Source organism: Lygodium microphyllum, unplaced genomic scaffold (assembly GCF_053477565.2).
Source record: "Lygodium microphyllum isolate KBCC unplaced genomic scaffold, Lygodium_microphyllum_v1.1.10 scaffold_57, whole genome shotgun sequence".
Taxonomy (NCBI): domain Eukaryota; kingdom Viridiplantae; phylum Streptophyta; class Polypodiopsida; order Schizaeales; family Lygodiaceae; genus Lygodium; species Lygodium microphyllum.
In genome coordinates, this window is record NW_028229540.1 from 442,042 (window position 1) to 458,289 (window position 16,248).

Here is a 16,248-nt window from a genome sequence, read left to right on the forward strand (position 1 = left end):
TAACATTGAGGATTTGTTGTCAGGAGTTTTCGTTCGAAGTTGTTGGGCATACTTCTGCTCTTAGAATTAATACTGCTAAGCAAGGTTTTGATCCAAGCTTCTCATCTGGATAATCCAGAGAATCCTTGTCAAAAAAATTCAATAGGAAAACGATGCACCTTCTTTAATCTTGAAGGATGTAACGTGTCTGCTTGTCCACTTATGGGACACGTCTTAGCAGCCCATCGGGAAGAGAGTCTAGAAAGCGCCACTTGGCACTCGCAAGGAATGTCACAGGGTTTGCAATCTAGGTCTTTCGGAGTCTACCCTGAGCGGAAGTATCCAGCCGTTCCCACTTAGGACCGACTTGAAGTCAAGGTTTCTTTCCATTCAGTAAAGTCTCTAGGCAGTAGCTAGCGTCGAGCTCCAGATGAACCACTTTGCGTAGGAACAATAGAGTCGAAGCGGATTTATGCTTCACTTGGCTCATGGAGAATGGGAAATGAGAGTTATGCAAAGCTCAACCTCTTTGCCCATAAGGCATAGTCCCATTCCGCTCCCTTAAAACAGCATAAATCGGGATTCTTACTCTACCGAATCTAGGTCTTCACAGTTTTGTTATTATGTCTTTTGAGAAAAGTTTCCAGCTAACCGGGACCACCCTTTTGTAGGATGGGCCCAAGTCACATCCAGTGCACTTTCCTCAGGTTGCTTAGTTATCTAATTACCTACCACATTATGTTTGACATGCAAAAGCAGCTTCCTTAATTAGTCAATTTAAACACATGTACCTTCACGTAACTTAAGCACTGACACAAAAATAATGTTAAGCAAGTTCCTTTTTCAAATATATGATCTTTATTTATCATAGTCCCGGAATACATCAAGTATCATGCCCGAAGGCTATCCCAGAAATCAACAGGATTGCTGCTCCAAGTTTTGCTTGTAGACTAGTACACGGGCCTCGAGATCCCATCTCGAGTCACGTCGGCCTCTTGTATGGGATCCGGAGGCAAGGAATTTACAGCCAGAGGCTCCCCTGGCACCCAAGGGCCCTCCCGCTCCAAGCAGTGCCCACGGAGAGACCTCTCGTGGCGGGTTTGGTCCATATACCTACTGGCTCGGCTAACAACCCCCTTAGATAGGGCCAGGCGGGCAGTCGGAGGTAACTGAACCTGCCTCTCCCTCCAGGCTATTAACCTGAAGCATTAAGTGTTTGGTCTTGAATTAGTTCCTTGAGCAAAGAAGTTCAAACAATGTACCTAAGTGTACAATCACGATCATTTCAGAGGTCATTCGTACGACCAACTGCTAAGGTGTGATTCCTTCTTCTTGAATGCTCCCAGCATTCGACCCTGGATCATTCGTGACTAGGCGAGATTCCAAGGGCTTGACAAGCTAGGTTTCTTATTTCCCTTTTTCTTTGGGTTAGGGTTTGTACCCTACCGACCCTAATTATCCTTACCTTAGGTCTCCTTGTAAAATAGATCATGGACAACCCCGTCGTTCTCGGTTGGTCAACTTGCTGGTTATCTCCTAGATCCCTTGAAGTACCTATGTACCTTTATCTTTGATCTTAATTGATCAAGATTGTCTATCCCCTTGACTATGGTTGGTCAGATGGTTCTGTTTAGAACAATTTTTACTCCATCTTAAGTATAATATTCTTAAGCCCTCTTAATAATGCTCACGTGCACTAAGCTTTTACCTATCCCTCTTGAAGCCATCAAGGACTTTGACATGGGACTCATGGATCTCAGTCCCATTTGGTAAATTACAAACAACGTTGAATTTTCCCAACAACTTTAATGCATGCAATGTAATGCAATGCCTTCATTTCAATGCTTACAGTTTTGATATAATCCATTCGATATTTTATGCCACACATGCGAAGATATTTTTTATGCATGCAATCTTAACATTATCCTCTATGTAATTATTTACATGATCTATAACATTCTTGAATGATCTGATCTTTATAACTTTATGTGATTATTGTATGAGTCTAGCTACACTTTAATATTTTTTGCAGTTTATTACGTGTACCTTAGAATCTATCTTGCGATATGGAGATGCACTTTGCTTCTTTCGATGTCCTCTGAAATGTATTTTTGCAAGAACTTGTGCAAGGAGCAATGCACTTTATGCAAGAATTCATGCAAGACATTTTTTATCATTTATGATGCAATTATCTAATCAATTTCACCTATTATGATGTCATCTTACAAGGAAATTTATCTTGTTTGTTACAAACATCACAACTAAATTCATAGCAAGGCAATTACCCATCAATCGTGCAATCAATGTGATGCATGTGAATATGATTTTCATCATGATAATTATAATCTATGATTTAATAAATAGAGCAACCTGGGTTTGGAGTGATGCCTTGATTCCAATGGTATTGATGCCTGACAAACCGTTCGTGGTTGCCGTGCCATCTTGATTCGAACCGCCATCCACACTTGAAGGGTTTCTAGCCATCCTTGTGGAACTATGCTTCGGGGCCATACTCGAAGGCGCATGTACGAGAGATAGAATTCTCACACTCTCCTATGAAAAATTCTCGCCACCTCTCCTCAAGTGGAGAAAAGATAATGAAGGGGAATGTATTTTCAAAAAAAAATATAGGGGTGTGTGACCTCCCTTTAAGAGGGGAGAGAAGCTTCTAGAAACTTCCCTCTCTCTCTCTTTCTCTCTCTCTCTCTCTCTCTCTCTCTCTCTCTCTCTATTTGCGATGATGATGAGTTGGGGCATTTTTTTATCACAGTGGGGGGTTTTCCTGATGACGAGGGGGGGCTGCTGTCGAAGACGGAGGGGGGTGTGATGTAGGTGACGAGGGAGGGGGGGCTGCTGTCCAGGAGGGAGGGGAGGGCTCCCCTTTTAAGAGGGGGAGGAGGGAGGGCTTCACAAGGGGGGGAGATGGCCGTTAACGGCTGCCACCCTCCACCTGGGGGGTTGCATGCCTCCCCTTCTCTTTACTTACTCCCTCTCTCTCTCTCTCTCTCTCTCTCTATCTCTCTCTCTTTCTCTCTCTCTCTCTCTCTCTCTCTCTCTCTCTCTCTCTCTCTCTCCCCGCCATGCAGTTGGCAGGGGGAGAGAGTAAATAAATTTGGGTTAAATTAAAATTTTTTTAAGGGGGGTTCTTATGGGGAAGGTACTGGGGGGGAGATATTACAAAGGAGGGGCACACAGAGATCCATCAAGCAAGCCAAAAGAGAACTTCAGGCTTCAGCTTTGCCAAAGAAAATTTTACAAAACCCATCAATTTATCTGCCTTCCGATTGTCTTCATCCAAAAGAGCTCCAAGGCTGAGAGCTAGCAACAAAAGTTGATGGCCCCACAAGTGATGTGCAATCATCTATAGTAGATTCAAATGAAGGCGGTACAAATGTAGTTGGCATGGCATGCCATTATGTTGCCCATTGAGCATTCCCATTTGATTGGTTAGGAAAGGCATCAAAACCCTAGTTAATTCCTGACTTGAAAATGAAATAGATGCTGTTGAAGCTCTTGGAGCAAGTGGTGCTACTTATCCACTTGTTGCAGATGCCATATCAAATGTTGCCCATGCAAGTATTTAATGCATCTCAAAATAGTTTCTAATTTTTCAACTGCATGAAGAACATATGTTATGTCATGGGTAAGACTTGGGATACCTTCGACAAAAGGTTTCAATTCGCCATAAGTAAAGCTTATGCAGCATGGATGTAGAAATAGCCTGAGCTTGAGGATGCCACCAAGCTAAGATGGGAACAAAGGGGGATGTATCTAGTTTTGCAACTACTAACAGTTCCTCAGCTACTAGTAGTGCCAAAGGATGCATTACAAAGGCAATTGTTGTGTTGGCATGATTACAGAAGAGTTCTGAGACTCATGCATTTGTTTGGAATTAGGCTGCATTGACTAAGGATGCATTACATGCAATTGTTGTGTTGGCATAATTACAAAACTGAAAAAAAAACTAATTCAAGTCAGACTGGGCAATCTGAGATGGACGCTGGTACCAATCTTGCCATTCCTTGTAACTCTCTGGGAAACTAATGCAGAACAGGTAAGGCACTAGGAGGAAGAACAAGTGCATTTGAACTTAGGAGGTGGTTGAACAATTGAGACTTTTGCAAGCGAGTGAAGCAAATTTGAAGGCATTAGATATTACTTTAGAGCCATTTGCAATTTAATATTCTCACTCGTGCTTATTCAATGGAGAACTTCCAACCTTGCTCAGGTGGATTTTTTTTTCTTTGGAGTACTCAAATGCCAAGATATTTCTTTGAAAGGCCATGGCACTGTACCTAGACAATAAGATGGCAACTTGGTAGTTGGATACCTGAGGAATATTCAAAAGGATCTTTATTAGTATCACGGCTGGCAGGTTCAACATTAGTGTCATCTGTAGTGACAAACTTTTGGGCATGTTTGAAAGAAATTGGTTTGCAGTATACTTGAATAGTACACACCTTCCTTGATTGTTAGGGGCAGTAGATTACGGATTGTCCATTTCATTGGTTGAAAATTACTTTGCACCTGAAGACTTGGCTTTTGCTGGTTTTCTTGAGAGAGGTCAATTGTTGTGGTTGGTTCATGCATTGTAGGATTACAGATTTGGAGCACATGTTCATGGCAGTAGCATAACTGAAGAAGAAAGCACTTTAGCATAACTAAAGAAGACACAGAAACAGTTCTTCCACACTTGATGATGATGCCCTCATACTTGCAAGCTCAATGTTGGATTCAGAGAAATCGATAGGTTCTAAATCATTACTGCCATGATGGAGCATGTGGGAAAACTAGATAGTTTACATGGCCATCAACTTGTTGAAGATTATGAAGGATTGAATTCTGAGTTTCTATTGTGGCTTATTATCATATCACAAGGAACATAACCTAGTTCATCATTCAGAATTGAGCCATCTGTAGGAATGCCAATTGTGTATGTGTTGTCTATTACATGCTAACATGAGTGAGCAGGGCATATCATTTACAAAGCCTATCTACATGAGTTGACAAAGGTCCTATTGTGATTGATGAAAACCATTTGGGATAGCATTTGCTCCACTTTGTATACTTTCTTCTAAGCCACAACTATTGGGAATGAAGAGGCTACATTGTTGTTGAGGATCTGCATCAGACAAGGATATACTTGAATTCATTCCATTCACTCGAAGTGGTAGAGTCATGGCTTCTTTCTTCACAACATTGGTATTTGGGTTTTTTCAATTTAAAGTATCTTGGCTAGGAAACATACGCTACAAGTTATGGAAACTGAGATCAATAGCTCCAGCTCTAGTGAACAAGGTTGGATTTAAACACAAGCTAATATTGATAAACTTGGAGCTTTAATTGATCGGTATATTTCTCTTATGAAGATGGATAGAGAAAAAGGAGCAAGACTTGAATCAAGTATGGATTCTGATCACCCTGAGTATTATCAACATCATGATGAGTACTATGGCCATGATGAGTATTTTCATGGGCATTATGCACCAGATGCTTGTGTTTATGGCCAACATGTATATGCTGATGCTACACACTATGACTTGCATGCATATTATGAATATGGATAGTAGCAACATGCAAATGAGCATGAGCATTATGCAAGTACATCTAGACAATAAGTTAATGCTTATAGATATGATGTACCATGTCATAATGTAGAGTATCATCCCATTGAACCTTGGCAATAGGATGGCTATTATGAGAAACATGCTTATGCTTATGAGCATCCACCCTTTCAGCAACATAGTCATGATTAGACATGTGAACCTTCCTTAATTCAACAACCCAATTCTTATGGACATGACAATAATGGTCATGCTTATCAGTACTCTTCTAGCTTTGATGAGTAAAAAGTTCATAACTACCATGGTATCCTATATCCCAATCAGTTCATAGCTCATGATCACCCAAATGTAATGATGAGTTCTTTTCAAGGTGTTGATGATGAAGAAGAGAGCAATGAGCAAGTTGAACAGCAAGAAGGGGATAATGAGCAACATGATCAACAAGAAGATGTACATAGTACATGAAATCATGTTGAGATGATGAAGGAAAATCATGCTGAGATGATGAAGGAAATGCGTCAAATGAGAGCCACGATGGACACACTTAATGCCAATCTCTCTAAGTGGTTGGAGATTCAACCGAAGGGAAAAGAGCAAGAAGACCAAGAAGATGTACAAGAAGGGAACAGTGAAGAGCAAGATGTGCAAGAAGGGAAAAGTGAAGAGCAATATGTACAAGCTCATGATATATTAGCTAAAGAATCACATGAGGCACTCACAGATGTGGATGGTTATGCTGAAGGTTTTAGACTCTTGGAGAAACCTCATGATGACCTTCTTGAGCATCAGTTTACACTTAATCAAGATTTACAACAGCCATTGAACGCATTTGATAATGAGTACCTTGATCATGGTTATGATGATTGGTATATGTCTGATGATGATGTAATACATGATTTGGCATACATGAAGATGAAGATGGCATTGTGCTTTCCTATGATCCAAGAGATTATGGATATGATTATGGACTTGATTATGGAGATACTTCATTGTATCCATTTGATCCGGGTGGATTGGAGTATGTGGTTGATGGCCATTCTCTTCTCTTGGACAATCATTATGACAAAATACCTTTTGATCGAGGAGGCTAATAGATTGCTTGGGATCTCATTTAGACCATCATCCATCTTGCAGGAAATTTCTTTTTTTGGTACACTCTTTTGGCTGAAGATTGGTTATCTATGGCTATGTTTTAGTGCAAAGAAGATTGCAGATAACTCACTGTTTTACACTAGACTTTACTCTGAACTCTAAACAACCAAACCCAACCTACATGGGCTGAAAGCACTTACCAGCTCCATTTTGATGTGTAGCATACCTTGCTTGGAGTTGTCTACAGAAAGTTATCTCATATTTACTACATCAAGGTCCTGTAGTAGACAACACACTATCCACTCCTTGCAAGCTTCATCTTCTTAGAGAATATGGGTCAAGATTTAAATTTTATCATTCCCCAATCATTCCTATATATCATACTTGATCAATGACCCTTTATACATCAACAACTACCTGCCATTCCATCAAATAACCCTTGTAATGTCTGCAGTAGAGTAGTACTCTGGTCTGCTTCTACCCTATCTTTTTGTAATAAGTGCCCAACCTGTTTTTTAGGGCAAAAACCTTTGGGTGGGGATATAATGTAAGAGAGGGGAAATAAAATAATTAGGATAAAATACCAACTACACTAGCTGGTATAAAATGCGTAAGGGACTGGATTTTTGACCATCAAATTATAATAATACAAGTTTCTCTCTCTCTAGCTTTCATGGCTATCTCCTCTCTCTTTATGTCTTTCTCTCTCCATTTCTAGTCTTTCTCTCTCCTTGTCACTCTCTTTCTCTCACTTTTGCTTCTCTTATTCTCTCTCTTCTGCAGTCTTCTCTCTCCTCTTTCTCTCTCCCCAATCCTCTCCTTGACACAACTCCTCTAGGGAAATATCACCGAAAGTTTTATCAGCTGCCATACCTTGCCAAGACCTTGGCACATTTGCATAATTTAAAAGCCATAACATGATATACAAAGGTGCCAAATACAATCATAAATGTCATTTTCAACTTATCTTCCTCTACAGTAGCCATTTGATTATAACAGGTAAAGCAATCCATAAAGGAATAGATATCCCTATCCACTAACTGATCTAGAATATGATCAATAAATGGCAGAGCATAGTAATCTTTGATCATTTGTTTACTAAGCTTCTTCCTAAAATCTACACAAATTTGGATTTGATTATTTTTCTTTTTTTTAATAACTACTAGTGAATACCACTCCATGTGTTGTATAGGAAATATTAGGCCAACCTTACACAATTTTTGTAACTCCTTAAATAGTCTGTCCCTTAGCTCAAAAGGCATACATCTCACTTTCTATCGAACAGGATGGCTACCTCATTTAGGGGGATAGTATGCATAGCTAGACTAGGAGGAATACCCCTCAGCTCATCATAGTTCCAAGCAAAAGTATCACAAAATTCTTGGATCAAGGACACGTATTCCTTCCTCTCTTCCATACTAAGCATAGATCCTAATTTAATCGATAATGGCTCATCCGATGTACTGAGATCTAGCTCAATCACATCCACGTCTCTTATTTTTCCTTGAGCTTCTATCGACTCATTCAAAGTCATTTAGTAGACATGTTCTATAGTGGACCCCTCTCTTGATTCATTGTTTGATGAAGTCTTAATGCTATAAGGATCCTCTAATGCATCTAATTCTATCAAAGATAAGGGTATTCTCTCACTTTGAGGATATTTAGGATATGCATCCACTATTATGCATTTGGCACCTCCACCAAAAATTAGATGACCAATTAGTATATCAACTTGGCAATCAAATTGCAAGATCGATGGCCTTCCTAATAATACTTGATAGCTTGGCCGCCTTGCAAACCTAATAAGCCTAAAGTCCAAAATGCATGGTTCACAAGTACATCTTTTTATAGGTTTTGAGCTTTGGTACACACCGCTCCTTTGCTTATGGGATTTGGTTACATGTGCCTCTAGCACCACATATATTTTAACAATATATGGTAGGTGAATTAGGTGGTCATCCTCTATCAACTCCCATGACAACACCATAGTACAAAATCCAAGAATCTCTCTTAACAAAAGTTTTAGAATCAACATCACAGAAAGCAAAACAAGGACTCTTGTATCATTTCCTTCCAATTGAGAGCTCAATCTAGCCTTATAATAGTTCAAATATTTAGTTTATTGATCTACTTATTTTATAGGAGCGATAACTTGCTGCACGAACTACCATTGCAAGTATTGTCACTGCAAGGACTATAGGACTGCAAGTAATGAATTGTTTATTGTTTCATATTTGTATACCAGTTGGAAAAACATACATTTCACATAGTCTTCTATGATAGAACACTACAAAGTTTCAATAAATGTTGTAGGATCATAAGTATCGCTAGGAAAAATGCAAAACTATAGACAACCAATTGCCTCTTTCTATTCCATATATGTATTCAGTGCAAAATGCATACATTTTAGCACACTCTTCCTAGACAATCACTACAAAGCTCTAGAACCCAGTGTGGAGTGGTGAATACTGCTATGGGGACTCCAAGACTACGAGATAACAAATTGCCTTTTCATTCTAGATTTGCAATTTTATTACTTCTACTTCTGAAGCTCCTTCAAACTTTTCGTTGAATCAATTCATATATATATAGCCTTTAATACTAGTACATTATCTTTGCAACATACTGATCCTTCAATCACCAAAACTTGTTGAAAAATGCATGGATCTAGAGCATGGCTATGGTGGATGGAACACAAATACAATGTTCATGAAGACATAGATTAGATAGAACAACTGTTACTCAAGTGAATTAGGTTTCAAGATGGAAGCTTGGACTCATAACACAATCTTAGGTATGACACTGACTATGACTGAAAGGACAAAGTACTATTGTATTCCATCGTAAAATTATAAGAAGGTACGTCACTTTATAGGCTCATCATGGTTCCCTCTTTCTCCATTGTGCATATGGGATTCATGACATCTCTTCTTGGAGAATACATCATTTGTCATTTCTCAACACCCCCCCTCAAATGATGAGTTCCTACACTTGCTTGCTTTTGCCCCCCCTACATGATGACATGGCCCAGGAGACTAGCTCATAGGCAGCCTAGTCAAGTTAAAGCTTGAAACTTTACATCTTTGGTAAGGGTTTGGTTTTACAAAGCAAATCCACTAAGGGAAACAAAATACACTATGGGAAAAACATAAGATCCACTATGGGAAAGATAATTTCTTCAAAACAATCTATTAGAGTTATTGTTGATGGCGAAAGCATCTTCTTCTTCTTCTCTTTCATTCATGAACTGATTCTGATGGTTACCATTTTGCACCAGTTGTGCTCTTTTATGGTGGAAATATTCACTGGCTATATGATCAGTCTTGCCACAATAATGACATGTCATCCGATCTTTGTTGTCGGAATTGAATATTTTCAATCAATTACAGTGGAAAACAACCAAGGTCAGGAAATTTCACATTCTTTGTTTATGATACAATTAATCGTAGGAGTTTGCCAGAATTCTTGAAAGACTTTTTTGTCTCTTCAAGACAATGGTTTTTCTATTCTCTTGTCCAGGCCTCAACTACTTTGTTCAATTTCTCCTTTACAACAACCAAGATTTCCTTGAGATCACCATCATACTTATAGAATTCTAGTTAAGCACCTCCAAGTATCTTATCAAAAACCTACTTTCCTATCATCCGTCCATTCATTCTTTCCAAGTAAATTTTTGCATAAGCCTTGTTGGCTTTCATATCATATGTTACATGTACCAATTCAAGCACTAACTTCTCTCTCTTGATGAGAAGAATAGGACCTGTATCTGTGTGGCATTTGCTAGTTCTTCTGGAGTAGCATCACTAGCCTTGGTCTTCTGAGATCGAAGAGGAAAGACAATCATCTTGGCTTTGCAAGTATTCAACCTTTGCACATTAGACTGCAAACTCTTGAGGCATCGATTCTTTCTGTGATGGTCTACAAAATACGTATAGTGGGTGCAAGCCATTTGGAAACCCTAGCACTCTTGAGATCTTCCAAAGTAAATCCACAACCTACCCTGACCTTCACGTTGTACTTGAGTTTTTGAGAGTGAACCACATGCCTAAATGGACCACTAGTAGGGCGTGGAAATATTCGAACAACCTTCTTTTGACAAGGAAGGCGTTTGCACTTCTTATGAGCTGGCTAGTTAAACTAGGTCTTCATGTAAGATTGCCAATCCTTCTTGAAGTGTCCATTCGGGATGACATTGTTATGCTTCATCCTCCTTCTGTGGATTGGTATTGCCTGTGGAGCTTCATGGCCACGAAGCACATCTCCTCAACAAAGCCTTTCTTCTTGCCCGGGTAAAATGATTTCTTGGTGTTTCTCGGTTGCAGTGGAGGAAGTGGCAGTTGCTGTGGCACGCAGAAGGGTCAGTCTTGTACTCCGCCTGAAGGTGGCAGGGCTTGCCATGAGCAGGGAATGGGCATGGCTTTGTAGAGAAGAGAACTAAGTGCAGGAGGAGGCCGATTTCTCTATACTATTGGTGCTCACACTCGAATAAGGGCTAGTTGTTTGGACGTGGTGGAACAAGACTGCAACCATGGTTTCACTCAATGAAAATGAGAGAGTAGAGAGAGGAGCTAAGTTGAGCTTAGCCATGCTTGACTGAGCTCTAATACCATGTTGAAAAATGCATGGATCTAGAGCATGGCTATGGTGGATGGAACACAAAGACAATGTTCATGATGACATAGATTAGATAGATCAACTGTTACTCAAGTGAATTAGGTTCCAAAATGGAAACTTGGACTCATAAACACAATCTTGAGTATGACACTGACTATGACTGAAAGGACAAAGTACTATTGTATTCCATCATAGAATGATAAAAAGGTACATCACTTTATAGGCTCATGATGGTTCCCTTTTTCGCCACTATGCATATGGGATTCATGACATCTCTTCTTAGAGCATATATCATTTGTCATTTCTCAACAAAACTCTAATTTCTCTTCACTAACTAATCTAAAACCTCTAACGCATGACAAGAGAAAGGAAAAGAGAAGTTGAAAGCAAAATCTTACTATTGTAATCAGAGAACAAAGGAATTGTAGCAACAAATCTCAATGACTCCATTCTTTAGCATATTGCCATCAAGCTTTCAAATCATGCAAGTTTCAATCACATATTGTCGGTATTTTTCCTCGTGATTGTCTTTTTCAATTTTCTCACATCTACCATATTTTACCCTTATTACTAAGGTCCCTCTCCCATGCTATCAAACATGTTCTTAAACGCTTTAACATTCCACTCAAAATCCGAAATATTGCAGCAAGACCGCAAATCCTATCAGCAGGATTGTACTTCTTGTAGTAGCAATGTACTTTAAAATTAAGGGAAAAAACACATGGCAAACATATGATTTACCGCATAACACTCGCATTCATTAACATGACTCCCACTATGGATAATCATTGAAAAGTCAAGAAAACATAATTTACACTACTTGTCTCCCCAAGTCTTCACCATGACCCACGATAGAGAACTCGGCTGAGAATCAAGAGGAGAGATCAAATAATTAAGGGAGATAGTGCATTAATTAGCAGGATGAGAAAACAAAGGTGCCAAATTGCATGATGTTCTACTAGCCATGCCCTTTTCCCTTTTAACTACCTCTTCCTTCAAAGTATAAGTCAAGTCATAGATAAATACACCCTTATCACTCCAATTATTACAAATTGTCCTTAACATGCCATAAGGATTTGTCCTCCCATGCTTGAGTTGTCTCCAATTAGACTGAAAGTCAAAAACCAAATCCTATTTTTCTTCATGAAACCTTACAATTACAAACAATTCTCATAAAAAGGACATAATGGTTAGTTGATAGAGAATCTTTATTAATAAAAACTTTTGAAAAACCCTTAGAAAAAATATAGAACTTACCACCAATTCATATGGGCAAGTCTCTTTTTTGCATAAAATACCCCAAATTACTAAAAACCCACACTACTTCCAATAAGATTCCAGTAAGTTCAAATATATCCTGCACTTTTTGGAGCAAGAATGAGACCTATTTGACTTTTTCATGACAAGAACATACCACTTTAAGAATTAATGTATCACCAATGATATTGCAATTGAATGTTGGCATTGATTAAGAACAATTAGACCCATAGAAACTACATATAATCATTACGGCCAAAAAATCTTGACTTGTTGCTTTAGGTACCACTGTGGTAATTTGAACCAAGCTAATTTCTGCTGCTTCCTTAGGTTGTGAATCTTTATCTAAGTCATCATAGTCAAATTAAAAAAGTGCTCGCATTCTAAAACCATTGACTACCTATAAAACCAGACTTTTATGCAAGTTATGAGTTTGCCTACCATATAAACAATGATCACATGAATCAAAACATGAGTGGTCCCTTGTCAATCAGGACATTTGAGCACAAAACTACTCATAAACTACAAGTTGACAAAAGATGTCAAAGTCAACTTGTAGTTGCACGTAGTCTACTACATACATTAACTTTCTAGAGTGCATATTTCCCATGTACTTGCTCGTTTGGCTACCAATCTTGGTAGGGACATTCATTAGGTGTGTACTTTTACTCTGAGCATGTTGTCCATCATTTCAAGCCCTATGATTAACACTAGTTTCCAAAATACCAAAACTTTCCAAACTTGTTAACCACCATAACAAGCTACTCTATGACTTGTATGTACACTACTTATAGCATCCATATTTACATGATTATGCAAATATATTTCTTGAGATGGAATCTATTGATCATGCTTATATGAACCATCCCATCTAGTAGATCATGTAACAAATAAGCACCATTTTCAAACTTTTGCTTGATCATAAAGGGTCCTTCCCACCCAACTTGAAGTTTAGTTTGAAAAGTAGAATCTAGACTATTGTCATATCTCATGACTAACATCCCCTTATCAAGGTCCTTCCTACTCAATTGTGTATCAAACCATTTCCTTCTTTTCAAAATTTGTTTCTCATAACAATCCATTGTCTACTGGCTATCCAATTTTAGCGTATGCAATTTCAGTCCTTTGCCAACTTCCAACCCTAATTGATCTAATTGACATATTCTTACAAACTTCATCCTACAAGCCCATAAATCTTCATGCAAGTACTTGTTCCTCCTTTGGATAGTCTTCCACCACTTTAAAGAGAATCTTGTGCAAAGTCCCATTGAATGATTCTACCAGCCCATTACATTGAGAATAGTAAGGCATAACAAACCAATGATTCAGAACTAGATTCCTTATCAATTCTTGAACTAGCTTATTCTTAAAATTTAGACCCTAATTTTTCACTATTTCCAAGGGTATCCCAAACCTATAGCATATATGCTAAGCCATCAAGATGGTACTATATCCTCTTTCTTATATTTTCGAATAGCTTTTCCTTTAGGCCATTTGGTCATGTAATCAATTGTAATGAGGGTATATGACTTTCTTGTTTTATTTTTTGGAAAAGATCCAATTACATCCAAACCCAAATTCTTAAATGGCCCATTGGCAATAATAGCTTTGGCAGGTTCTTGAATCAACACTCTCTTAGTGAATGATTGACAAGCATGGCAACTTTTACACTAGTGAGTAGCATTAACACTCAAACTAGGCCAAGTCCTACCAACATGATTTTCCTTTTGGTTAGCTCAAATCAAAAGTGACCTTCACATCCTTCTTCATGACAAGAAGATAAACAAATAGGAATTTCGGAGCTATCCAATACTCTTCTCAGTATATTATCAACCCCTCTCATATACAATTGGTTGTTTATAATTGTGTATGACTTGGCCTTTCTAATAATTGCATGCCTCTTATCCTTATCAGCCAAAGATTTTAGCTTGCTAGTTTTTAGAAACTCTTGAATCAAATGAAGGCTTTCCCTATCTTCATATCTAGGACTGCCTACCCTCATGGCACCAACGTAATGTGAAATAGCATTTTCAACCAACTCATGGGCTCTATTGTTAATTTCCCTTACTAATATGCCAAATTTTAAATTTTTATACCTGCTTAATCAGCCCCTTTATCTTGAACAACTGGTTCCTCAGAAAAAAATTGTTACTTTTGGGACATTTTGAACTTGCTTGACAACTAACATAGCATCCCCCTTTGCGACTACCTTTCAATATCCCAACTCAATACATTGTTTTAAATCAACATGTAAACCTGCATATTTAGCCTCATTATTGCTTTGTATTTTCTTGATTTCTTAACTTCCTGAAAAAACTTCTTGACCTTTAGCATTCAAAATGGCAAATCCCAAACCTCCCTTTTTCAGCATTCTTCTATAGCTGCATTAAAAAACAAAGTGGCATCTCTATTCTTTATTTCTACATGAATCTAAGGATACATTATCAACTTTGATTTTATAACAACCACACTTTTAACATGCTCTTTATAGCTCAAATGTTAGCTAAATTAGCTCTTGCAGTATGCTCTTTTAGACAAGTAAATTTGCATTCCTATAGAACCAACAACCATTTAGTTACTCTCAGGGCATTTTCAACACACCACAAAGCCTGTAGAAATAATTGGAAACTAGTAAGTACTACAAATGGTTTTTGAATTAGATATGATTTTCAAGTGTTAACTATGTATACCAACCCCATACCAATAGCTCTTCTTTCATCCAAGCCTTTGTAATTGCTCCAATAGATCCACTTATGTAAAAGACAAGTCCCATGTAAGACATTCCCTTCCCTTTCTACATCAAAATAAATCCAATAGCATTCTTTCCAATACTGAATGAGATGAAAAAAGGTTCAATCCAATTTGGAGGCATAAGAATTGGGAGAGCACTAAGCTTCTTCTTTATATGTAGGAATGTATCCTCTTTAGTTTGTGTCCAACTTAAATGATATTTTTGAATTTAATTTTGTAAAGGATACATATATTCAGCTAGCATATGAAAAGACCTTGACAGATACCTTAGTTTTTTAACAAAGCTAATCAATCCTTTTATAGTTTTTGAAGAATCCATAAGAAGTACGGCCTCAACTTTACTAAGTTTAGGTGAAATACAATTAGCAAATAATTCATGCCCCAAAACTATCACTTTACCCTTGCTATCTTGCATTTGTCAAGATTTAACTATCCCCCATCGTGATCCTGTTTATAAAAAAACTCATCTAGTTTTTTAGCATGCAAAGCTCTAGAGCTGTATTTGCAAAAGTCATTCATGAATACTCACAAGGATTTCCCAATGAAAGAAGTGAACACCCAATTGACCTATTGTTGAAAGCTAGCATATGAATTCATCAAACCAAAAGGTATTACATGTAATAGAAACATCCCCAAGGAGCAATGAACACTATATTTTTATGATCCCCCTTTGCTATTCTAATTTGGAAGTATCCATAATACCCAGCACATACATTGTAAAGCTCATGACTTGCTATTTGATCCAAAATCTCATCCTAAAATAGGAGAGGATAGTAATCTCTTTTGGTTCACAACATCAAGAGGCTTAAAATCAATCAATACTCTCCATTTTCCATTCTTTTTTGGTTTGATTATAATAGGAGATACCCATTTTGCTTCATCAATGGGGCAATTAAACCCTGCCTCCAACCATTTTTGAACCTTAGCTTTGAGTACACTTTCTTAAATTATACCAAGTATTCTTAGATTCTAAGCTATTGGTTTACATCCT

General features: G+C 38.0%; 1 pseudogene; it reads right to left on the reverse strand.

The window, feature by feature from the left end:
- Positions 1 to 7,383: 7,383 nt before the first annotated feature.
- Positions 7,384 to 10,841, reverse strand: LOC148008864 (large ribosomal subunit protein eL13z-like; annotated as a pseudogene).
- Between the last annotated feature and the right edge of the window lie 5,407 nt (positions 10,842 to 16,248).